The sequence below is a fragment of the Onychomys torridus genome, chromosome 4, assembly GCF_903995425.1.
Source record: "Onychomys torridus chromosome 4, mOncTor1.1, whole genome shotgun sequence".
NCBI classification, from domain to species: Eukaryota; Metazoa; Chordata; class Mammalia; order Rodentia; family Cricetidae; genus Onychomys; species Onychomys torridus.
Window position 1 is genome coordinate 30800846 of NC_050446.1, and position 6475 is coordinate 30807320.

At 38.7% G+C, this 6475-nt stretch overlaps 1 non-coding gene across 1 annotated transcript; it reads right to left on the reverse strand.

The window, feature by feature from the left end:
- Positions 1-1136: 1136 nt before the first annotated feature.
- LOC118583251 lies at positions 1137-1247 on the reverse strand. The gene has a single exon (XR_004944841.1). It is a non-coding gene; the product is annotated as a U6 spliceosomal RNA (small nuclear RNA).
- Positions 1248-6475: the final 5228 nt, after the last annotated feature.

Below are 6475 nucleotides of genomic sequence, written 5' to 3' on the forward strand. Positions count from 1 at the left end.
CTTAAAATAATTCAATTATCTGTTTTTATAACCAGTTATATAAAATTAACACTTAACTGCTTTCAGATCATTTTATAAATTTGATTTTTGTCTTCAAACTAAATTATAAGCAAGTTAAATATAAGAATCATGATTTACACTTCTATACTTTTCAGAGTTGTAAGCACTACATTGGACAGATACCTGTAATGTGTGAGTGTTTTGACTAATTTTAGCATATTTCTTTATCATCTGCATAATTTCTAATAAGTTTATCAAGGATTTGGATTAGTTAGGTTTTCATAATGGATATATTACTGCATATTAAATGTCTTAAATTTTTTCCTCAACTTTACATTAGGCCTCTTGAGTTTTTAATCACTTAGTCTTAATGACTAACTCAGGCCACTTGTAAGAGTAATGGCCCATTCATTCATTTAATCCGTTTCAATAATTGGTGCAGTTCATTGAACCCAATAGTTCAAATGCTGTGCTTGATCTGGCAAGTAAGTATATCTGCAGTAAGTATGACAGCCATTCAAGAGGCAGTTAGTCCACAGCAATGCTGCCATCTCCAGGATAATGACTGTGGGAAGCTTGCTGTTGGCCAGGGGAATATGAAGAGGTAAGAATGAAACAGTGGAATAATAATTTGAACACTTAAAATCTCATGCGCGAGTCACCAAACCATTTCCCATTGTAAGGGATCTTGTTGAGTTCTGTCTGGCTCCTTAAAAATGATGCACACAAAGGTTGGTCTGTTCTCAGGAGCACGTAGGGAGTAGATTTCAGATGGAGGTGTCTAGATCTGGAACTTACTAGACTGAGTTCATATAAGATGAGAGAACTGTTGTCTCAAAGGTTTCATAATTAGGTAAGGCCAGAGGCTGGAACAGAACCCACAACTCTTCGCTAATTCCATATGCCAAACACAGCCACTGCCATGACTTAAGGTGTGAAACTGGGGCTTTTCAGGTCTTTTGGATTCCTGACTCCTAGACATAGAAGCTGTGTTTGTCATCAACCACTTCAGAAAATTTTCAATCAGTATCTTTATATGATAATTAAAATTTTCCATTCTAATTAAAGATTAGAATTTATGAGAATGATATGGAAGTCAGTATCTAGCTATTAAATGCTTTTTTCCCAGTGTACTGAAAAATATGGAATATGAATGCTTCACAAATGTGCATGTCATCCTTGAGCAAGCACCATTCTAATCTTTTTTGTATCATTCCAACTTTAATATATGTACTGCTGAAGCAAACACTATAGCATGATTTCTGAGATGAAGAGACAATTGATTATTCAAGAGTGCTGAATTGTAGCCGGGTGGTGGTGGCCCACGCCTGTAATCCCAGCACTCGGGAGGCAGAGGCAGGCGGATCTCTGTGAGTTCGAGGCCAGCCTGGGCTACCAAGCGAGATCCAGGAAAGGCGCAAAGCTACACAGAGAAACCTGTCTCAAAAACAAAAAACAAAAAACAAAAAACAAAAAACAAAAAACAAAACAAAACAAAACAAAAACCAAAAAAAAAAAAAAGCAAAAAAACCCAAAAAAAACCAAAAGAGTGCTGAATTGTAAGAAAGTAAGTTTAATTAAACTCCAGTGACTCTTCTTAAGCTGGGGAGCAAATTAAAATATTAATAGACAAAACTTATAAGGGGGGATAGAAGGAGAAATCATTTGATTAAAAAAGCAAGATTTGGGTTGGGGATTTAGCTCAGTGGTAGAGCACTTGCCTAGCAAGTGCAAGGCCCTGGGTTTGATCCTCAGCTAAAAAAAAAAAAAGCAAAAAGGCAAGATTCTCTCCATGTACTAACATCTGAATTTATTCTCCCATCTTTAAATTGACATTGATTCTCAGAGTCAACCAGTTAAATCTAAGATCTGATCTATGATAAATAACAGCACAAAGAAAAATTATCAAAAATTATCAAAATATGTATTCTAGTTAGGGTTTCTATTTCTGTGAAGAGACACCATGACCACAGAAACTCTCATAAAGAAAAAATATTTAATTGGGGTGGCTTGCATTTTCAGAGGTTTAGTTTATTATCATCATGGTGGGACTACATCTTGAGCCACTAAGACACTGGGCTTGGCTTGAGCATATATGAGCTCTCAAAGCCCGACTCCACTGTGACACACTTCCTCCAACAAGGCCATAACTGTTCTAACAAGGCCACATGTAATAATGTCACTTTCTATGAGCTTATGGGTGCAATTACATTCAAGCTACCACAATATGCTTTCTAGGTTTCTTCATCTTTCAGTTTTTCCCAATAGATAGTTTTAGTTTCTAATACTTTATGATCAGTTATATTTACAATCCTACAATTGAATGACAATGAAAACTGAATGGATGTAACATTATAAGTGTATCCAAGAATTGGGATTATATAATTACAAATAGAATATAAACATTTGTCTAAGAATAGAAACCTGAAAAAAATGACATTTGAACGTTAGCATAAGCATAGGTTAAACTTACATCTTGGGGGATTTTATTTAGAATATAAAACATTTAAAGAGATAATGAAACAGAAGAGAAAGTTTATTAATTTGAGTAATTGTATTTCATCAGAACTTAACTTGACAAACAGTGTAAGTAAAACACAAAATGTAAAAAAGTGTAATAGTAAACGCTATTAAGTGGGACAAAATCAAATTAAGAAAATACTCATAGAAGTGACTCATCAAACGATCTAATTGTCAACATTTGAGATGGGCATAACATAAAACAGGTTACAAGCATTCAAGAGTTTATTTTGAGATAATTATGAGATATTACATTCAGTAGGCTCCCTGAGAAGAGAGTCAGCACTTCAGGAGGTCGCTTCATGGTGGCCCGCCAGGTGTATCTGATAAAAGAGAAGTGGTAGTTGGCTTTAATGTTAACTTGTTACAAATTAGAATCACCTGAGTTGGGATCCTCACCAGTTGACACCAGTTCTTAGAAATGTCCTGACTGCTGTGATTGACATGGGAAGACCCACCGAGAGTGTGGGTAGCAGAACATGACAGAGGGAAGAATATTCACTTTTGCTTGCTTGGCCTTCCCTCTTGCCTGCTCAGCCTCTCCCTTTGCTGGCAAGTGGTTCCCTTGATGATGGACTCTAACCTGTGGTATGTAACAACCCTTTCTTCCCTCAGTTGCTTCTGGTATGGTTTTCGTCACAGCAACAGAGAAGTAAACTAGGAAAAGAAGTCAGGAATAAGTGGCCATCCATGACAAGACAATAAGCACTCTGGGCAGGATGGTCCTTGTAATTATTGGGAGTTCATAATACTGTCAATTCTGAGATGATGGGAGCCATTTTACAACTCTGAATTGTAAGGGTAACTGACACCAGTCTAATAATGCTTGCCCTGCAGGTGCACTTCTGCTTAAGAGACGCCATGGACTGTCTTCCCTTTTAGAAACTCAGTTATCTTTGCCTCTATTTTTGTATGTTTGTTCTTTTGGATTTTTCTTTGAACGATGGCAGCATCTTTCTCTTACCTCATTAATGAGCTAAAGATAATATATTTTTTCTTTTGCTGTGTTGAGGATCAAATCCAAGGCTTTGTGTATGCTGGACAAGTGCACTATCTCTGACCTACAATTTTAGCTCCAAAGAAAATCTTTACTATGAGGTTGCTTTGCTCTCTGTGTCAAAGTCACAATTAGAGTGATTTCTTTTGAAATGTGTCCTTTAACATCACTTAGGAAACAAAATTTACTCTATACCCAATTAGTTGGAATGAGTGACCAGAACATCTATTTCAATGGCACACTAAATCTTCCCACACTAATTAAACATATTCTTTGCTTAGTGAGCATGTTAAAGAAGCTTCTCCTCTAATTAGTTCCTCACTAATCAATCATTTTCAGTCTGATTGTCTTCTCTGCGGGAGGCAGAGAAGTAGGGCTTTTGCCTGTGTTTGCACCAAGGATTTGGTCTGCATGGCTGCTGCTTTTATATTCTTACATGGCTGATCGAATTATACGAAGTACAGAACTGTCCGTTTACTCTCCCTGAGAGATCACAATTTATGTAGAATTATCAAGGTCCTCTTCCTTCTTGAAATATGGGAAGAGTTTATGGTATGGCTTCAGTCAAGTAAGCAAATCATCTGGCCATTTCTGAGTTCTTGGAAAGAGGCTACACTGTGGAAGATAGTAATATCCTTGCCTCAATGACTTTGCAGCCCAAGGGCCAAGAGGAATTAAAAGTACAAGTCAATACAAATCAATAAAAGACTAAATTGATGAATATTAAGGATTTGGTAAAAGTTCAGAGCAAGGAATAATCAGCATGGCGTGGCATAGTCAGAAAAGGCTTTCCTGAAAGAGGTGGTGTGATGGTTTGAATGTAATTGGCTCCCATAAGCTTATAGGGGTGGCGCTATTAGGAGGTGTGGCCTTGCTGGAGGAGGCTGGATGACACACTCCTTTAGCCTTTGATCCTGACCTTGAGGCTGGGGGTGGGGCACACCTTTAATCTGGGCCACACCTTCTGTTGGAAGTGTGTCACTGTGGGAGCAGGCTTTGAGGTTCTTTTCTTAAGCTTCACTCAGTGTGGCAGTCAGTCAACTTCCTGTTGCCTCTGAGTCAAGATGTAGGACTCTTAGCTCCAGCACCATATCTTCCTGCATACTGCGATGCTCCCCATCATTGACCACAGGTGGACTGAACCTCTGGAATTTTAAGCTGGTCACCCTCAATTAAATGTTTTCTTTCTAAGAGTTGCTATGGTCATGGTGTCTCTTCACAGCAATAAAAACCCAAACTAAGACAGGTGGTCTGGGTGCATTTGTACTCTGAAATTTGTATGTTGAAATGTAACCCTAATGTGGTGGTGTTAAGAGGCAAGCTTTAGAAGATTGTTAGGCCATGAGAGCCACAAGCAATCATGGATTGTGTTAGTACTCTTGTAAAAGAGGGTCCCTGTGGTGGTTTGAAAGAAAATGGCCCCCAAAGGGAGTGGCACTATTAGGTGTGGCCTTGTTGGAGGAAGTGTGTCATGTGGAGGTGGGCTTTGAGGTCTATTTTGTTCAGTCTTCCCTCAGTGTGATAGTCAGTTGACTTCCTGTTGCCTGTGAGACGTAGCACTCTCAGCTCCAGTACCACATTTGTCTGCTTGCTGCCATGCTCCTCATCCTGATGCTAATAGACTGAACCTCTGAAACTGTGAGTGAGCCACCCCCATTACATGTTCTCTTTATAAGAGTTGCTGTGGTCATAGTGTCTTTTCACAGCTGTAGAAACCCTAACTAAGACAGTCCTATAGAGCTGCCTTTCCTGCTGTGCTATGTAAGGACACAGAGAGAAGATGCCACACACCAATCAGGAAGTGAACCTCACCAGGCATTAAAGCCGATGTCACCTTAAGTTTGAATTTCACAGCCTTCTGAAGTGTGAGAAATAAAGACCTGCCTAACTCTGATTTGACCCCATCTCAGTTTACTGTTAACTTCATGCTGTCAGCCACATGGCTCTGAGTATGTCTTAGTTTTTGTTGCTGTGATAAAACACCATGATTAAAAGCAACTCATGGAAGGAAGAGTTCGTTTTGTTTTACAGTTCTAGAGAGATAAGAGTCCATAAAGATGTGGAGTCAGGGCAGGGAGTGGTAGGCACGGTGGTGGGAGCAGGAAGCTGAGAGCTCATATTCTCAACCACAAACACACAGCAGATGTCGAACTGGATATGGGCCAAAGTTTTAAACTCCCAAAGGCCACACCAGTGCTATAATACTTCCTCTCTCAAGGCTGTATCTTCCTTCCCATAATGTATCCAAAAAGCTCCATCAACAGGAGAGCAAGTGTTCAAATGTCCCAGCCAATAAGGAGAACTTCTCATTCAAACATGCTATTTTGTTATAGTAGCCTGAACAGACTAAGACAAAGATAAATGAGAATTGGATATCTGTGTCAGAGCTGGTGACTTGTAGAAATAGGGACTTTTAGCCTGGGATATATATTTGTACTTCAGGAGATCTCCAAAACTGTTCCCCAAAATGTAGACATACTTCAGCTTCTGCATTTTTTTCTCATGAAGGAATCCTTAACTTTTGTCAGCTGCTTAAAGATGTGTGTGTGTGTGTGTGTGTGTGTGTGTGTGTGTGTGTGTGTGTGAGAGAGAGAGAGAGAGAGAGAGAGAGAGAGAGAGAGAGAGAGAGAGAGAGAAAGAATCCAAAAGTAAAGAGGCAGCACTTAAATCTTTGTGCTCAGGAACAGGGGACCCTCAGGAAATGCAAACGATTACAGTCAATTTCATCTCCATATGTAAAGCAGTGATATACCAGATAGTTTGTAATGCATCTAAAGGAACAGGGATAAAAACATTTGTATATTTGGATGCACATAGGAATCTAATATTTGCACATAAAATAGCTTCTCTTATATTGCAAAAGAGTAAGTTTCTAAAAAAAAAACCATCTTATAACTTAAAAACATGTAAATTCTGTCTTTTTAATGCTTGAACATTTCTATGTGCTTTTAAAGACAG